Below are 19,931 nucleotides of genomic sequence, written 5' to 3' on the forward strand. Positions count from 1 at the left end.
GAAAAAAAAAAAAGATTGGCAACAGTTGTTAACTCAGGTGCCAATCTCTAATAAATAAATTAATTAATAAAATATAATAAATACTTTCACAATTCAAACAAAACATTTTTCTAAGACTCCATTCTAAATCTCTTTCTACATTTTAACAGAATTTGAATTATGTAACTGAAATTTTAAAAATTTGACAGTTGAGTTGCCATCCTATACTTTATAGTGCCCTATACCTGTAAATCTTCTAAATCTGTGGATTCAGACATTGAAAATTCACTCCTTCTCTTAAAGATAGTTAAGTAGTCTTATCTTACTCCAACTTCAACAATGCCATACATCAGAAAGAACTTTGTAAAGCCAAAGCAAATAAACTTGTCTTCTTTATATCTCTAGCTAACCACCTAGATATTATTATAGCCACGGATTTTACAATATGGATTTGCTTTGGGATGTAGGGTTGCATTTCAGTGGCTTAAAGTACAGGAAACTTCTTTAACGTGTAATAGTAAAGGACTGCTCAAGGGCAGTGTACATTATAGAAGCATCAGGGACACAGCTCCATCTTCAACTTGTGACTGTAAAAGTCTTCTGAGAGAAAGTGAGACTGGGGAAGCATGTGTAAGAAATCGTAATGGCGGAGACATACTGAAGCATACACACTTCAGCTTCCACTCCGTGTTCAGGCACATGGCCATACTTCAGGGGAGGCTGGCAAAGGCAGTCGAGCTGTACGCACAAGCTGGGGAGATATTGGTGAGCAGCTGGCAGCATCTGCCTTGCACAGTAGGCTTATTTGTAGCGCTATATCTGTATGCACTAATGCTTCTATATAAAAATTAATATAGATTTCCAGGAATGCTGGAAAACAGTAGACAATTTACTTTCACTAGCAGAGTCATCATTTTGGTGTGTTTTGATACAAAAAAATTCTGTTACTAAATTGTGAAAAATAATTATGAATCTATTCTTCATGAATATGTTCTCTTCAACACTGCCTATATTCAGCAAAGAAGAAATGTCTATGGAAGTAACACTATCGTTATTTTCTACTGACTGTGTCATCCTCTAAGCTACTAGCATGACCCTAGTTTTAGAAAACAGGATATGAATTATTGTTCATTATCTACTAAATTAAATTTTTGGCATAAAAAATATTGAGCATGGTTTATATCAATTATAAGTGTGCATTAATTGTGTACATATATGTGTAAATTTTTCACATGAATATGCAATATTCATTCATTTTAATGTTAATGTCAATTTGAAAGAAGATTCTATACATCTTCTTAAATAAACTAGTATAGCTTTAATTATGAAGAAAGTTCTACAATTTCTTTATAGAATTATAGAATCTTGTAAAATATGAAATCCTCATTTGAGAATTCCAAATAAAATTTCAAACTTTCACTAAGACAAATGTTGGAAAAGGAAAATGCTGCTGCTACCACACACACACCTCATTCATGTCTTATCAGGACACATTAATTTCATCTCTCTGACAATCTGCATAGTACATTTTGAGAAAGAATAAAAGTAATCCCAAGCTTGTAAACCATATATGATATATATATATATATATATATATATTTAACCCTGGGAATGTTTTCACTGGAAAGGAGAACATTGAAAGTAGAGGAAGTGTTAATGGCACATGAATGGGAGATCATATTTATTCTGCTCAAATCTATTAAACGTTAGAAGCTAGTAAGAAATTTATTTGTGTTTAATTTAGAGACTATCTTTGTGTTTGTTGCACTCTTCACAATTGTGTTGAGTAAGCTCAGGAAACAGTGAGCTCTGTCAAAAACGTTGCTCAAGTAGGAGCTACCTGGTCTCCTGCCAGGAATGTTTAAATGTCTTTCCCAGACTGCAGGAGAGTATGTCCTCAGTGACGTTTGAAGTCCCTTGTAATGACTTCAGGAATCTACCTTTGAACTTTGCTTAGGAGTAACACTTCTTACTTTCAATCATAAATTCAATTCATAAATTTATTCCATCATAAATAGTTCTTGATTTCAGTGATCAGGAATCACTAAGTCAACGGTCTATTATATTCTATGCATGCTTTCATCTATTAAAAAAACTTCAGTAGATTTTTAAGATATTTTCAAATAATGTTATACCTTAATTTTATTAATAGTATTATTGATCCATATTTTAAAATCATCTTATGTGAATTACATGTTGTGTTTAATATATAGCTCTAATTCGACTGACTTTTATGCTGAAAATATTGTCGTTTACAAGTTAATGATTCAACAAGAACTGCTCAGATAATCAAGTGTGTTCCAAAATTCTTTCTTTAGAAAATTAGTATACATCCTCTCACAATGGTTTCTCTTCTCCCATGTTTAACTATTCTCATCAAACATTGCAAAATCAAGAATTTAGGGAGAGCAAGGCATGAAGTCATGAGGAAGCACATACCCATGACTAGTCTACAGTGACAGCCTACCTGACAAAATCCATTTTAAACGAGTTAGAAAAATAGTAGTGCGTGACCAAATGTGTGTGTGTACATACAAAACTGCAGTATATAAAATATCTTACATAAGGTGATCCTCTTTCCCCAATGTCATCTTGCCTGGATAAAAATTAAGAGGCATTTGATTCTTATTAATTGTGTATCTATCTCTTCAAAAAATGGATTAGAGAGAAAAGAATATGCCATTTGTCAGATGGCATAAGAACACAGCAGGTTAGTTTATAAAATTCAGACCTAAAATGCCAAAAGATTCAACCATCTGCTGACCTGATATACTCTGGACTTGAAAAAAACTCCAGTAAATATACCATTCATAGTAGTAACATACCAATAAAACATGTCTTGCAAAAAAAGTAAGAAAGTCCAATTTTAGGAACTTTAGTCTTGAGAATTTTCTTTACACCTCAAAGTTTAAATAACTTCTAAATGTAAAATTTCAATTATGATTTATTAATTATACCTAATACTCAAATGCTGCTGTATATACAACTACATTCTAGTTTGGAGAATAAAGATCACATCTACTAGAAGCCTCATCCTAACCAGACACCACTCACTTGCTTTTACACGTGTCTGTTCAACGTTTAATATGGGCAGTTTCATGAGGGAGGATTATCAATAAGTAATCATCAAAATGTAATAACTATAAAATTCTGATGTACATTTTCAAAGAGCTTATATGGTAAAACTTTTCTTCCTCATCTCCCACAAACAAAGGTTTGTGAATATTTTGTTTGCTTCTCAAAACAATATTTCCTGAGGTGTTTGTCATATTATTTCTTATTTTCCTTGAGAAAAAATTCTTTCAGCATTTGATACAGTTCACAATTTGATACAGCTCACAATTTGCCTGGATTCATAGAACAAGAAAATGACGTGGTATTTGAACTAAACAGTTTCTGTAAGCTTTAATTCTTTCCAACAATCTACAGTATATTGGTCTCATAGAAATATGAAATTCCTTTTTTACATGCCACCATAAAACCACCATATGTAGCCATGTGGTATAACTCTCATCGAGCATTTATATCAAACAGACAAGAAGATTACATGTCATGCTACTATGGAAATGCGTAAACAAAGGTACACTGGGAGTGAAAAACATCTGCCTTCATTAGATAGATAAACCATCCTTCAGTCCTTGTGACCCTGTATCTCTCCATGGCCCCACACCCTGAGAAAGCATTGAATTGGCGTTTGTAGCAGAGAAGAAGAAAACAACCCAAGACTATGTTGTGTACATTTCTAATAATAATTGCAAATCTCATCTCCTACAGCCTGAAATTAGATTAAATTTTCACAGTTCTGCCTTAATTTAGGGGATAACCTAATTAGTAGGTGAAATAAATTCTACAGTACACAAAGTTTGAAAATCTAGGGACCTGTTAATACATTTAAGAATAGCATTTTTATATTTTTTAAATTCAGGCACAGCTGTAAAAGACATCAATATAATGTAGATTTCACTAATAATAGTCCCTATATTTCTGTGCAACGTGTCTGATATTTTTCATTGCCAATACATATTTGTGACTGAAAGTTTAACAACTTAATCTCGATCTTGCTTCCTTCCCTCAATTTCTCCTCTTCTTACTATTTTTCCCTTTCTTGTTGGGAGGAGTTGTGTGTGAATCTTCCAAAAACTAAATACTATGCCTGAAAAATCAGCGAATTAACATTGATCATGAACGTTGTCTCTAAAATATCTTCTTGCATAAATCAAACATTCAGTGGGAACGTAATAAATCTCAGCAAAAACAAACCAAATCACAACATACTATGTGGAATTTGAAGGGTGAACAGCCTACTTTCTAAGTTTAAATTAAAGTATTTCCTATACTGTTTGAATTTTCTTTCTTTATATCATGTAGTTTAGTTTTTCTTTATCCTAGTTATATAAATTGGTTTTTAAAAAGTGTGAGCTCAAATTATATGCTTTTAGGAGTCTGTCAATGTGCAAAAATGTATGGCACTCAAATTTTGAGTTTTATAACAGAGTTTAGCAAAAAGCAGACAAATTCAGTGGCTGTAAAAAAGAAGAGGCAACATATCTTACTATCTCACTACAATGGAAATATAAAATTTCAGAAAATTTTAGGTGTATATCATACTATATATATAGTATTATATATAAATAGTATCTATACAATTATTTATATTGCATATAGGTTCACACATTTATATAAATATACTTGTATGTATATATGTTGTATATATAAATAATTGTATAACTAAATAAATAAAAGGGGCAATTTAAAATAAGATAGGACAAAAATTCAATGTACAACTAAATGAGTGACGCTGAGAAGCCTAGGACGCATGAGGAGTGACTGATGAAAGCTAATTTGATAAAAGGCTTTTAGGAGTGAGTATAGAAAGGACTTTTATTTCACTAATTCACACAAGTAGTATTCCACAATTTACTGAAAAGATGTGAAGAAATATATATCAAATTAGCCATATCATGTGAAATCTCTAATAAAAGAGCACATTGTGTTTTATTGCATTAAGTATAATGGTTCAGCAGTAACATTGAATTCCTACTTTGTAGCTAGGTTGAAATGAGATCTACTGTAGCAGTGCCTTCTGAAACCCAGGGAGAAAGCACTGAACACACTACTGTTGCTAATTCTCAGGAGAGAAAACCATAGTGTGATATGGACCGTTTCAAAGGCTCCTTCCTGTACTTGCTGACTCCACAGCCTTCATACGAAGCTCTGAGATCTGCACTTACAGGCTTTGAGCTTGACTTGGCCTTGGAGACTGAGGCAGCCCAACAACCAGCCTACACTGTGGAAAAGATCCTGGCTCTCTGATAATGTGAGGACTGCATGAAAGGGAAGTGTGTATAAAATAGCAGGAGATAATAGGAAAAAATACGTGTTAGAAGTTATCCACTACAAAACTGTATTTTCTTTGAACATTCTGCAACACACTTAGAACAGCCCTACTATGCAAATACTTTCTTGGATTTCTTTACCGGACCAAAAAAAAAAAAAGAAAAATGCCTTCAAATACTTAATAATTGCTGCTTTTCAAAACAACCAGAATTCTGTTCCCACTGAGCCCCAGAGATCTTATGTTATCATAACTAGTTAGCCAAATAAAAGCAATAACCTGCCACCCAAATTGGATCTGGAAGTGGCAGTGGTATATTGTATTCGAGGATGTTCAGAATTCACAAATACAACGTAGGCAGAAGGTTGACACAGCGGGAGCTTTGGTAGCCATGCACCACGAGGACTACAGTGGGACTCAACTCTTCTTTCTTAGGAATATCTGAGACCTCAGGGAAATTAGGACAATTGAGATGCCATCTGAGATCTACAGGGCCACTTGTGATTAAACAAGCTAGAAACTGCGGATTGTGCTAGGAGCTAACATATTGATCTACCATCCACTTGTAGATAAGAATGGAATTGAAAGTAATCTTCAAATATTGAATGTCGTCATGCATTAGATCTGGGTAGATCTCTCTCTATGAAAGGATGAATGAGGCTAAGATGACTAGCTTTCTAAAAAAAAAAAAAAAACTGCTCTCTCCATTCAATATTTAAATCTGGGAGGTAGTTGCCCAGTGAAGTGCGACTTGTCTCAGCAACCATTCACTTTGGAGCAAAGCCATGTGACTAAATTTAGCCAATGGGATGTAGGTCAAGTGACCTACGTCACTTCATTGCTCAGGTGTTTAAGAAGAGAGAGCTACTCCAGTTTCTCTTCCTCCTTCTCCTGTTTTGAGGTGGAGGCTTCCCAGGCTCCAGGCATGACAACGCCACAAAACTCAGGCATTCTGACTCCCCGGACCCCTGCAGAGTGGAATGCCACAGACGCTAAAAATGTTTGCACTGAACACTATGTCAGAGACTATTAAAATTCTATTGCCTTTAAATCCTGAAATTTGCAAGTTTATTTGTTAATGAAGATAGATAGGGTTATTGTAACTAACAAAAATGAGTTAAATAAAAAACATTATGGGTCCTATAAAAATACTATTGATCAAAAGAAAGGGACATAATCCCAAATAATTACTTTGGGATTTGCTACAGGAACCAGAAAAATCATTAAACAGATGTTTAGAACCCTGGTAGGCTACAAGAAGATACAAACACTATTTAAAAAGGGCAGAAAGATACATAAGAAAAATAATCTGAAATATCATGAAAGCAGGATACAATAAAAAAATGGAGATGAAGATAGATTAAAAATACAAAGGAATTAAAGTGCAAAGTAAAGAAAGCAGTCAAAGCCACATAAATGTAGTGAAAAATGGAGACTACGATGTAGATAATCAACTTGAGAGAAAAGGGAGAGTACAGGCAACAAGACACACTGCATCTGGAGTCTGTGTGTGTGTGTGTGTATATTTTGCGTTTTTGTATATATACACATGCACATAGAAATTACTGAGAAAAATAATACTTTGACAACTGTAAGTAAAGACACACTAGAATGAATTCTATTGCTAAAATTAATCTGTGTTTTCATTCTAAAAGCTATTAAATCCCTGAAATGCAAGGAGCAATTTCATCACAACTCTGAGGATGAAAGGTTATAAGGCAAAAATTTTGTAACCAACCAATTTATCTTCCACATGATATTGCAACAGAATAAAATTCTTGGAAATGCAAGGTCTCAGAAAAATACCATCTATTTCCTTTTCTTAAGAAAACCGTTTGAAAATATTTTACTGCAGAAAGGAAGAAAATGAGGAGAACAGGCTGTCAATTATAGGAGAGCATTGACATGGTCTCTCCAGTCTAGGGGAAGTTATTCCAATTTTAACCAAGACTTATGCACAAAAAATAGTCATCATAACATTATCTATAATAATGAAAAAGTATAAATAAACAATATCCAATATTAAGAAACAAACTTTTGGATGGAATACTGAAAAGACTTCATAATATAAGCATGAAGACTTTTAACACAGGGAAATGATATAATCCTGATTGAAGATAGAAGGATAAAAAATTAAGTGTTCAGTATGGTATCGATTTTATGATAAAGAAGAAAAAATACCTAATGGAGTCTTTGGGATGATTTTTTTCCTGCTTCTTTTCACTTTTCTGAATTTTCTCATTTCCATTAGCTAAGTTACAATATATCTAGTTTAAAAACATAATGGCAAATAAACAGCAAATCATGTTTTTGGTACCTTATTATATGGTTATTGAAATTGATTATTAACTACTTGTAGAGCTGTTTAATTTATTTATATTGCTTTTTAGCAATAGACATACCACAAAATCCCGTTTAAAATGTGGAAATAGACAATGTGGAAGTAGATGAAGTTCCAGAAAAGAAAAGAAAAAGTTTGTATGTTAAAAATATTAAAATTCACTATTTTTAACTTCCATGTTACACAGGTGTAGAAATTCACTACAGTTCTCCTTATTTTGCAAAAGAAAATGCACATATCTTGTTGTATTTACTCTTTTACTGAGGAAATGTTTTTAAACACTCAGCTTGTCTGTTTCCGGGGGCTTTGGCAGCAGCATAAACACTCTCACCTGCAGTAGAGGACATCATATTATTGGGAAATATTTTCATAATATAATGATATATAATCAATAGGTGGTTTGTGTAGTTATTTCTGAGGATTATGAAGAAAACAGAAGGACACACCAACAAGAAGGATACACCAAATGTGACAGACTTGAGTGATGACATAATACTGTCTTGTCTGTGACGGTGACGCAGCACAGCAAAGGACACAAAGCTGTCAGTCTTATTGTTTATCTTCTACCTGAGACTAATAAAAGAAGGAAGGTGATTGACAGCACATAGACACAAACACTGTCTTAGACATAGTTATTACCCTTTATACATATATCAAAGTACCACATTGATGATTTTAAGGACCTCTTACTTTTCTAACTTTCTAAGATGCTGTCTTTACCTAAAAAAAAAAATGAAATTTATAGTTTGATTATATGAAAAGTTATACAATAGCCCTCTTAGAAATGGCTGCCTCTTGATTTACTATCCAGACTATAAATGTGTTCGTGTGTGTGTGTGTGTGTGTGTGTGTACATAGACATATTTATACGTTCAGGCAGAGAGAGAGTAGGAGAGTCCTGGTGAAAGAAGGCACAGAGGAATTGAGACAAATTGAGAAAAACAACAATAAAGAGAACACCTAGAATGTGGATTCCTTTTTCGGATATATGTTTCTTCCAAATAAATAAATTATTAATTAAAACACTTGTTTGAAACATTGAATATGTATGGAGGAAGTTCCAAAGAAGTCATTAAGTGCCTTGACTGATTTTTAAGAGCTTCTAATTTATTTGGAGGAGATTAAACATACAGATATAAAATATGTAGGTGACAATCACAAAGCAACAGGAAAACGAGTGGATGATAATGCAGCGTAAAATTCTTAAATCAGAGCTGGGAATAGAAAGCAATTAAAAAGGAATGTAATGAGGCTAGAAAACCATTTTGGAAACTTTGAATGGGGAGTTAGGCCATGGATGGGCAGTGACATGCAGTAGGAGACTAAAAGGTCCAGCATTAGCTTCAGCAAAGGGACCAACATTCTTAGTAACAGGGTAGGTGGGCCCAGAAAAGTAGCATGTATTTCGACATTCACAAATATAGCCTGCTCTGCCCATCCACGCTGATTTTGCCTTTCTCAGATAAATATACCCAGTCAACAGACACCTGCAAACTTGCCCACTCCTGGGCCTCTGCTCTCAAGTTTCCCTCTACCTGGGGGTCCCCCTACAAACCTCCCGGTTACAAATCCTATTATTTTGAAAGGCTATCTCTTTCATATTCCTTTAAATAGAAATTATACTTCCCATCTGGCAGAAATAAACTTTCCTTTCAATATCCAACTGCAAAGTTTTCAAAAATGTTTTTCCTGCAAATGCCTATATAGTTCAATATGCAGTTACTTGTTTGGGTCACATTTTATATTTTACCCACAAATATGCAGCCCATCAGGAAAAACTGATTCAGATATGCCAGGGTTTCCAGGTGAGAGGCTGCAGGGGTTCATATTTTGACTCAACACATTTACTGCAAACACATAGTAATACTAAAAACATAAAGAAAACAACAACAGACACACAAACTGGCCCTCCGAATAAAGCAAGCAGAGAAGCCCACATAACAAAATGGAGAGGGTAGCAAAGTGCTCTCAGACAAAAAGGCCAGGAATAGAAAGTTCTCGAAGCCAGGGCCTAGAGTGAGGCTCCCTGACTCTGAAGGGAGCTAAAAATAAAACTCACCACCGTCTGGGCTGTGGCTTCAAACAATCTGCAGGTCTCAGGCTGTGAGCACACAGGCGAAGCCTTTTACTCAAGACCTGAGCAAGTCGGCTCTCTAATAGATCATCATGCCCCGAAATGCCTTAAAAAAAAAAAAGTGGTTCTGGGCTGGGAGCCCAGGGAGCTAAGTGATAGGAGATAAGATAACATACAACCTCAAGACAGGAAAGAGTGTGCACAGGAGGGAGGATGGTGGGAGGGGGAAGAAAAAGAGGGAGGGAGGCAGGAAAAAAACTTCCCCCACTGCCAAAGAATATTCAAAACAAAATTGCATAAATACTATGTCTCAGTCGGACTAAGAATATAAAATGAGTATTTTAAGATGCCCCCAGTAATAAGTGAAAGAGTAATCTCCGTTAAAATCAAGCAAAGAAATTACAAAACGAAAACAGGCAGAAATGAGATAAAAAAACACAGGTCAACATAAAAAGAAGTAATTTTAAATATTGTTAGAATGTACAGTCACTGAAATTAAAAATAGAATTGTCAAATTTGTAGCTATTTTTGAGGAATTCAGTAGCAAATAGCTCAAAAAGACAAAGAATTATATTTATTGTGCACTAGATTATATATTACTGTACTTATGTATATCTAAATGACAGCAGTTGGACAAGCAGAGAGCCCCCAACTTATATCTAATACTATAGCATGTCCAGAAGAACTAAATGATGCAGTAGTATTATTTGAACAGATAATTGCTGAAGCTTTCCCAAAACTGAAGAAATACTTTAAAAAGGAAAGCTATAGGCTAATCTTTCATGAACATAAATGCAAAGAATAATAAGATACTTAGCAAACTGAATTCACTGGTATATATAAGAGATAATACATACTTACCAATTTGGGTTTATTCCAATAATGCAAGATGTTTATAAGTACAGAAAAATCAATGTATTTTGGCATACCAACAAAAATAAAGGAGGAAAAGCTTATAACTATCTCAAAAGATACACTAAAGTATTTTATGAAATTAATAGCATTCATGATAAAACTTATAAATCTTGGAACAGAAGGGAGGTAGTGATTTTCACTTTGATGAGGGTGATCATTCCACTTCCTGCCCTCTGAAGATCTCCTTCTCACCCTTCCTCAGCCCCTCTCTGTGGATGTGCTCTTTACTTTATCATAAGCTATGTGGGCAGCTCTTCCGTATTTTCCACACATCCTGCTTTCTGATCCCCAACCCACTTCTCCAGTGAAGCCCTCTGGGACTTCTTTAATCTAACCAGAACCTTAAATCCTGTGATCCTATGACACTTTCACTGTCATCCATTCTTTTCATGCCCCCACTTCCTGTCTTATTCAGCTTGGAGTTCATGGTCTGCTTTTTAAATTTATTTATTCAGAAAATATGTATTATCAAGTGCTGTTTTGGGTCCTTGGGGGCACATTTGCAACCTCCCCATCACTCATTTACTTCAATATCTTCTCCTGGCAAGACTACACTTGAGTTAAATAGAATTCAATCTACTCTTCTATTCATGCCTCTAATCTGCATATAAAATAATTTCATCTCATCTCATAGATTTAATGCCATCAATATGCTGCTAGCTTCCATATTTAGATCTCCATACTGGACCTTTTCCCTGAATTTATGACCTATATATTTAGTTGACTTGACACCTCTACTGAATGCCGAAAAAGCTGCTCAGAACTAACATTTCTAAAGCAGAGTTCTTGACAGCATTTCCTCCCCAAACCAGGTCCTTTAGTCTTCCAAATCTCAGTTAACAACTCCAGTCATATAGTCGCTTTGGCAGAAGAAATTTTGCCTCTATTTTTCACTCATCAGGTACCAAATCTATCAGCAAATGCTGGCAGCTTCATATTCAAAATATGTGGAAATTCACCACCTCTTGCCCCCTCTATGCTTTTCACCATGGACTGAGCCGCCCTGACACGTGGCCTGGATTGCTAATCATGTCTCTCTGATTCCCCCCCTTCAGTCTGTCCTCACACAGCATCCCAAGTGATCCTATTAAAACATGTCAGAATATGTTACTCTTTTGTTCAGAACCCTTCAGTGGTTCCTGTTTCACAGAGAGTAAAATTAGAAGTCCTTATTTTGATCTTCAAGGCTCTCATGATTTGGTCTACCGTCCATTCTCTTGCTACTTTATCCTTGTTCGTTCAGCAGCCACTTTGCCTTCTCTCTCACTCAAAAGCTACCCCTGCAGAAATGGTTGACTCCTTCACTCCCTCCAGGTCTTTACTCAAATTTCACATCTTCAGGCAGGCCTTCTGTCGCCACTATTTCCAAAATTTCAACCCCCTCCCTATCATTTCATACTCTCTTTCCATAAATAATTTGTGTATAAATAAATGAATAATAAAATGTCTACAGGTAAACAGTTCTTTCAGAAGAAAATGTGGAATAATGTCTTTATAACTTCAAAACAGAAACAGCTTTCTTAAACAAAATATGAAAGTACAAACCAGAGGAGACCATTTCTAAATTTGAGTACATTAAAATGTACAACCTCAGTTCAACCAAAGACGCATTAAAATGATAAAGGGCAGCCATATGCTGATTATTGGTGGCCTGTGGTTAAGATCCATCCTTCCACCACCATGGCCTGGGTTCATTTCCCCATCAGGGACCCACACCACTTGTCTATCTGTCTGTTCTCATACTGTGGTGGCTGCAAGTTGCTGTGGTGCTGAAAGCTTTGCCACTGGTATTTCAAATAACAACAGGGTCACCCATGGTGGACAAGTTTCAGCTTCCAGACTAGACAGACTTGGAAGAAGGACCTGGCCACCAACTTCAAAATAATTGGCCATGAAAACTATGAATAGCAGAGGAGCATTATCTTATATAGTGCTAGAAGGTGAGAGGATGCTCCAAAAAGAGCAGGCAGGGTTCCACTCTGCTGTACACAGGGTTGCTAGGAGTCGGAATCAACTGGAGGCACTAACAACGACATGCCAATTATATCTCAATGAAATTGGAAGAAGAAAATGGTAAATGGCAGGTTACTAACTAGATAAGATATTATCAAAACATATAACTGACAAAAGATTAGTATCCAGGACACATAAAAACAAATGTGTTAGAAAAAGGCAAACACTCTTAACAAAACTGGGCAAAGGATAAGCAAAGACAAGAGTAAAAAGTAGAATAACCAAGATTTGTAAAATAAAAACTGTCAAACTCATTTGTAGTCAGAAAAATGTAAATTACTTATTTTACACTTTTGGAATGGGCAATAATTTAAATGTTTGATAGTATAAGCAAGTAACAGCTAAGGTGTGGAATCACAGGATTCTTATACTTTGCTAGTAGGAGTATAAATTGGTATAAATACCTTAGAGAACAACTGGTGAATATCTAGAAAAGTTGAAGACATTCTCAATTTTTAACTGAGCCATTCCAAGTACAAGTAGATATGCTACTGAAATTTTTCTCACATGTACAAGAACATTTCTTATAATACTTTTAAAATGCAAAATTTCTATGGACACAAAATTGGTTTATAATTTATGGTATTTTTCTATGAAGGAATAGTATATAGCAGAGAAAATAAATGACCGTAAATACTGAATTAACATGGATAAATCTCAAAAACACTGCTAATGGAGAAAGCCAAGTTTCAGGAAGTTGCATACAATGCAATTTTGCTTATAAGGTTTGAAAGATGCAAAATAATATAGCTTGTTGATACAGACATATGTAGCAACAACATAAAACACGCAAGAAAATGGTAAGCACCAAATTAAGGGCCTTGACTATTTCTGTGAGAGAATGAAAATAACTTGATTAGGAATGAGGAAACACGGGACTTCTTTTTGTGGTATTTTATGTTCATATATAAAATCAGAAACAAATATTGCAAAATGACATAATCTTTATGATGCTGGATAGGGTGAACACTGATATTTGTTTCATAATTCACTATACTTTTTTATATTCTTAAAATATTTACAATAAAATAAAAAGCATTTGAGAAATGATATTCATCATCAAAAATAATTTATTCTTGACTTCTGGCTCCACTGAAATGCATTTCTTATGTTCAACATGGAAGGCATTCTTTCAACAAACTGAGACCAATTTTCAACATAAAATAATTAAATAAATATCTTATCTTAGTTAAGAATATGTAAGAAAAAAAGGCAGAGAAAATTGGTTCTCATTCACCGAAAAATGAAATTAAGTTCAAATGTGTTAGTTATATATTTTGCATTTCATCTTCTAGACAAAACAGTCTATAAAGAGTAGTTTCATATCAAGTGGCTCCTATCTACTTTCTATAAAGTTAAAATCTTCAATGGTTCATATGTGATGACAGACTCACTGAAAGTAATAATTACATAATGAAAAAAATGTGAGTTACTATGATTATTCTAGAAAAAAATGAGTATAAATTTATATTATTTCATTTTGGAAACAAATATTGCCACCACTGCCCACAATGTAGACTATGTTGGCACAAAGTTGGAAATATTCTGGAAAGATATTTAAATTGTTGCAGCTCAAGAACTTTCCCTAAGATTTCACCTTCAGTGTTCTATGGAAAGTATACAAAATACAAGACGCCAAGAGTTTAGAATTAGCTAATTAGGTAGATGTTGTGTCTTGCTTTTATTATGTAATTATAAAATTGTGTTTCCTTGATAAGCACTCAGAAACAAATAGCACTGAAGTAATTACAAGGAAAATAAGATATGCCCTAATTGTGAGGACCACAATGGTTATTCCGCTATTGCTAAATAAAATAGTAAAAGCAGAGTCATTGAAATAATATGAAACATCATTAGCTAAAGAAAATTTTGAGATTCAAATACACAGGATCATAACCAGAGTTGTTTCTCTGACCAAAATGAAAATAGCTTTGACAAGCAATGAATGATTGTAGAATTAATTTTTTCCTCATGCTATGTACTAATAAAAATTATAGCTCTGGAGTATAGAATAAACTAAGCTGACAAATGGCAGAAGTGTCAAAGTGGGCTGAGGGATGAAGTTGAATGCATATGTTTTTAATAATATACGGGGACATATTATATTAAATTTTCTTTCAAGTTATATTTTACTTATTTATGATATTATTAGCTTTGAATTATTCTCATTTATTACAAGAAATATAAATTATAACAAATACAAAATGGTCTATCTATCCCAATATTTTGAAAGATGGATAAGGCTTGATACCATGTTCCTTATTCCTCATTACGTTTCAGCACCTGACAAATATTTGTTAAGTTGAATTTCTCTTATTACTATCACCATGGACAAATGTCTAAGGAGTAAAATCCAGGCTAATATGTTTAAGAATACATAACCATTTCTTCAAGAATCTATATCTGCAGTCTGTACATGTCCCCTAACACCAGAGGATACATACAACTGCCCGCTCCATGTCTCCAGTTGAATGCTTAACAGGCATCTCCAATTTAGCACGCTCAAAACAGAATTCTCGGGCCAGCCCAGTGGCGCACCGGTTAAGTTCACACGCTCCGCTTCAGCGGCCCAGGGTTGCCGGTTTGGATCCCAGGTGCGGCCATGGCACCACTTGAGAAACCATGCTGTGGTAGGCATCTCACGCATAAAGTAGAGGAAGATGGGCACTGATGTTAGCTCAGGGCCATCTTGCTTAGCAAAAAAGAGGAGGATTGACAACAGATGTTAGCTCAGGGCTAATCTTCCTCAAAAAGAAAAAAACCCCAGAATTCTTGATCTTCCTCTCCGCATTTCTCCTCCAGAAACTTCCTCATCTCATTTAAATCAACTCCATCCATGCTTAGGCCATAAGCCATGAAATCATGCTGAACTCCTCTCTTTCCCTCACCTCCCACATCCAACTGTCAGCGTATGCTTTTAGATCCATTTCTGATTACATGTCAGGAATTTGACCACTTCTCACCACCTCTACTACTAACCCCCTAGTTCAAGCCACAAACATCTCTCACCTGGCTTATTGAGACTTCTAACTGATCCTTGTGGTTACCCGCTATAATGGTGAGTTTTATGTGTCAATTTGACTGGGCTACAGGATGCCCAGAGATGTGGTTACACATTATTTCTGGGTGTGTCTGTGAGGGTGTGTCCAGAATAGATTAGCATTTGAGTTGGTGGAATTTGTTCCCTGTCTGACTATTTGAACTGTACACTGGTCTTTTCCTATCCTCAGTGCTCCTGGTTCCCAGGCCTTCAGAGCCTGACTGGAATCTACATCACTGGCTTTCTGGTTCTCAGGACTTTAAACTTTACCAGTGGCTTTTCTGGGTCTCTAGCTTGGGAGCTCTCAGCCTCCATAATTGCATGGGCCAATTTCTTATAATAAATCTCATTTTACATATGTATATATCTCTTTTATGTATATCTATCTGTTGATCGATCTCTATAGAGATCGATTGATCGACAGATCTCCTATTGATACAGAATTCTGACTAACACGCCCCCTATAGTCTATTCTCAGCACAGCAGGCAGAGCTATCCTGCCAAATGGCTCAATGTCATTCTTATGCTCAGGACCTTCCAATGACCCCCCATCTTACTCAGAGTAAGACTCAACATTCCTACAGTGTCCATCAGGCCCTACACAATCTGCCTCCCTACTGACATTACTTCTGTGATCTTCTATCACCCTACTCCCCCACTCTGCTCCACCCACACTGGCCTTGCTGCTGTTCCTAGAATACAGCAGGTGCGCTCCCATCTCAGAGCTTTGCATTCACCGTTCTACTGTTCTGTGTGGCTTTCTCCCCTGATGTCTACAAAACAAGTTCCCTCACTTCCTTTAGGACATTCCTGACCATCTTATTCTCCCCAAATTGTCTATTCTTCTTTATTGCTTTACCTTTCTTCATAGAACATATGCCATATAACATGATATAAATATTACTTAATTACCTTATTATCTGACCTCTTCACTAATCTATAACCTCCATGTAAGCCATGATTTTTGTTATTTTTGTTCCCTTCTGTACCTCTTGCATTCAGAAGACTACATGGCACACAATAAGTAATCAAGATATATTTTTGGATGAACAAATTAATTTACTACTAAGTATGAAAATGTCTAAGAGCATACATTGAAATTCTTAAAATTATAGAGTTCAACCAAATTTCTACACTTTATAATAAATATATAGATGTCAATAGATTCGTAGCACAACAATCCAAACCAGCTCAAAAGATAATAGATAAAAGATCCATTGAAATATTAATAAAAATAGCACTTAGGAATAGGATATATTTTAAAATTTAATATATTAGTGGTTTAAATGGAAAAAGAATTGAATGGAAAGTTCATTTATGGAATGGAAAGAATGAATATCATAAATGACAATAGTTTCCTAATTGATTCATAAGTTTAACACAGTTCCAGCCAAAATGCCACTGATCTTTTTTCAAAAACTCACACAAACAAGAATAATATAAAAATTGGCATAAGAAGTACAAAGACAACGTTTGAGGTGCTGTGAGGGCATTTAACATGGGGAACTGCTCCAGCGGGGAAGTCAGGAGAAGCAGTCCTGAGAGCGTGAAGACTGAACCTCGATTTCGAGACAGAAGGTTAAGAGTCAACAAGACGAAGTGTTTGGGGTGGAGGATGATTCCCAGAGAGAGGAATTTACAGGAATGTTTAATGACATAAGAAAATGTTTGCATTACTTAGAAAAGCACAATATAACCTAGATATATTTTTCCACTGATGCTTACATGTGACAAGAAAACCACTGAAATGTCAACAGAGCTTGTGTCAGTGATGGGATTGTCAGTGATGCTCACTCATTTTTCATCATTTCTATACTTAGCAACTATAACACAATGGCTATGTTCCATTTTACATTAAAAATGTTGCACAATGCAAAGTTTTTGGCCAAGTCCTTCCAATATGTTCATCTTGTTCATAGGTATTAGATAAAAACTCTAAGTAACGCTGAGTTAAGCTCATTCCTTGGTGTATCAGGAGCATCCTTTGGTTTATTACCTATCAAATAGCCCATTTAGTTGCTGTTTCAATACATTATAGTAGTAATAATCCACTCCATGCCTGGCTTTGGCACAGGATTAATGTGCCAGTGTGAAGGTGCTCTAGTGGACTTTGCCATTCTATTGCTAAAGGTGAACTCAGCAAAATCCAGCAAGTCACATTTGCTAATCCTATAGACATACAGTATAAACTGTTGACTCGCCAGTTGCACATTGCAGCAAGTAAAGTGTAACTGCATTCAACTCACGTACTTCAGGTACTAACAGAATAGTTTATTATCTTTGCAGGTGCAGAAGCTGCCAACATTTCAACCATCTGGGCTTCCTCAGGGCAGTATACAAGTAAAATATGTGAATGAAATATGTGAGTTGAATACAGTTTTATTCATTTTTTTCCTGTTATGGGCTCTAACAAAACTGCTTTATATGTTTTGGAAAAGTAATTCGGTAATGTTAGTTTACTTTAGGAAGCCATCAACTTTCACTAATTTAAGCCCATTAGCGTTCTCACTAAATTGCTTGTGTCTGAATGATAATGGATGTTCAGATGGCATTTTATAACAAGAAAATGGTGGTAAATGCAATATAATTGAATAAACAAAAGTTATAATTCCTCAGGGGTTAATGAACAATCTATCTTTTAATGTATTTCAGCAGTTGCAATATCATGACACAGAGGTTCCCTTCGTTAGCAGTTAAGCATATGCTCACAACTTGTCAGAGGATTTCACTTTTAGAAAAACACACTAGACCCCTCATAGCCAAAGGCAGAGATTTCGTGAGGCTCCAGACTATCATTTTTCAAGTGCAACATGTTTATTTCCCAACCAACGGGTTGTCAGATTTTTTTCCAGTGCTAACGCAAAACTAAGTAAAAGGATTAGTATTGAAAGCTAATGGTAGGATCAATAAATAAGCTTATTATTCTTTCTACTTCGTAACTTATCATCCTTCTCTAGCCCCTGAATCTAGAAGAGTGAAGGGAACATAATAAGTAATAAAGAAATATTCTTGAATGAATAAATTAACTTACTGAGTATCTACATGGTGTCTAAGTATAAAATGAAACTCAAAATCATAGAGTTCAACAAGCCCTCTACACTTTATAGTAAATATACAGATGTCAATAGATTCACAATGTAATAAGGCAAATTAGCTCAAGAAATAACAGATAAAACATTCACTGAAACGTTGATAAAAATAGCACTTAGGAATAGAATATGTTTTCAAAATGTAATACATGAGTGGGTTAAATAGAACTGGAAAACGAACTACGTGGAAAATTCATTTATGGAATGGAAAGAGTGAATATTATAAATGTGACAATACTTTCCTAAATAATGTTTAAGTTCAACACAATTCTCAAAATAAGGGAACCAAAATGTGACATTTGTTCTGTTTTGTTCTAGCTGACAGTGCAAGTGTCAGTAAACAAAGGTGTTTCATGTCCTTTAATCTGCATTGCTGATGATGGTAAAAATTAAACTTAATTGAATTTAAAGTATTTTTTGTTTGTTTTTTTGAGGAAGATTAGCCCTGAGCTAACATTCGCCACTAATCCTCCTCTTTTTGCTGAGGAAGACTGGCCCTGAGCTAACATCCATGCCCATCTTCCTCTACTTTATATGTAGGACGTCTGCCACAGCATGGCTTGATGAAGGCTGTGTAAGTCTATGCCTGGGATCCGAACCGTGAACCCCGGGCTGTCCAAGCAGAACCTGCGAACTTAACCACTACATCCCTGGGCGGGCCCCTAAAATATTTTAATAATAAAGAAAACAATGACGCCAGGAGCTTCTGCCAAAAATACTGTCCAAATGCTGTTAAGCTCTAAGTTTGTGGGAATATTGTTATAAGCATTGATTGCATCTTCTCAGCATGAGTGTGTCTTTTTGGTTCCTTTAAGCTAACCAGGCACAGCTACACAGGAGAGCTGGCGATTTATAAAAGGGAAAAAAAATGGAGTCTGTAGTAGGCCCTGAGCACTCTGCTGCAAGGGTCCTACAAAACTTCCCTGCTCAACCCCAGGTCCCGGGGGCTTCTACCACCCGTTAGTGAGGATCGTGAACCTTGGTATCTGGCCTCTTGACTGATTTATTTTACTCTGTCTCTGACTTCAATGGCACGCATGGTCTGTCCCAGGGCATCACCTTGCCCATCTCACCCCAATGCAAAACGGGGGGCAAAGTTTGACTTAATTTCCCACACGTTGACTCTTCATTGTTCCTAATTGTGA

The 19,931-nt window shown here is 35.4% G+C and overlaps 1 protein-coding gene across 8 annotated transcripts in view; it reads right to left on the minus strand.

Annotated features, from left to right (window-relative positions):
• Window positions 1–19,931, minus strand: part of CADM2 (cell adhesion molecule 2) — a 1,002,810-nt gene that overhangs the window by 165,306 nt on the left and 817,573 nt on the right. For 2 of the 8 annotated variants that reach the window (XM_070488676.1, XM_070488675.1), the window contains exon 1: window positions 9,715–9,822. The exons of the other annotated variants lie outside the window; for them this stretch is intronic. The gene's annotated coding sequence lies outside the window, so the exon portion shown is untranslated. Of the gene's footprint in view, window positions 1–9,714; window positions 9,823–19,931 lie in introns of those variants that run through there. 8 annotated transcript variants of the gene reach the window in all.

The sequence above is a fragment of the Equus asinus genome, chromosome 18 (genome assembly GCF_041296235.1).
Source record: "Equus asinus isolate D_3611 breed Donkey chromosome 18, EquAss-T2T_v2, whole genome shotgun sequence".
Classification (NCBI taxonomy): domain Eukaryota; kingdom Metazoa; phylum Chordata; class Mammalia; order Perissodactyla; family Equidae; genus Equus; species Equus asinus.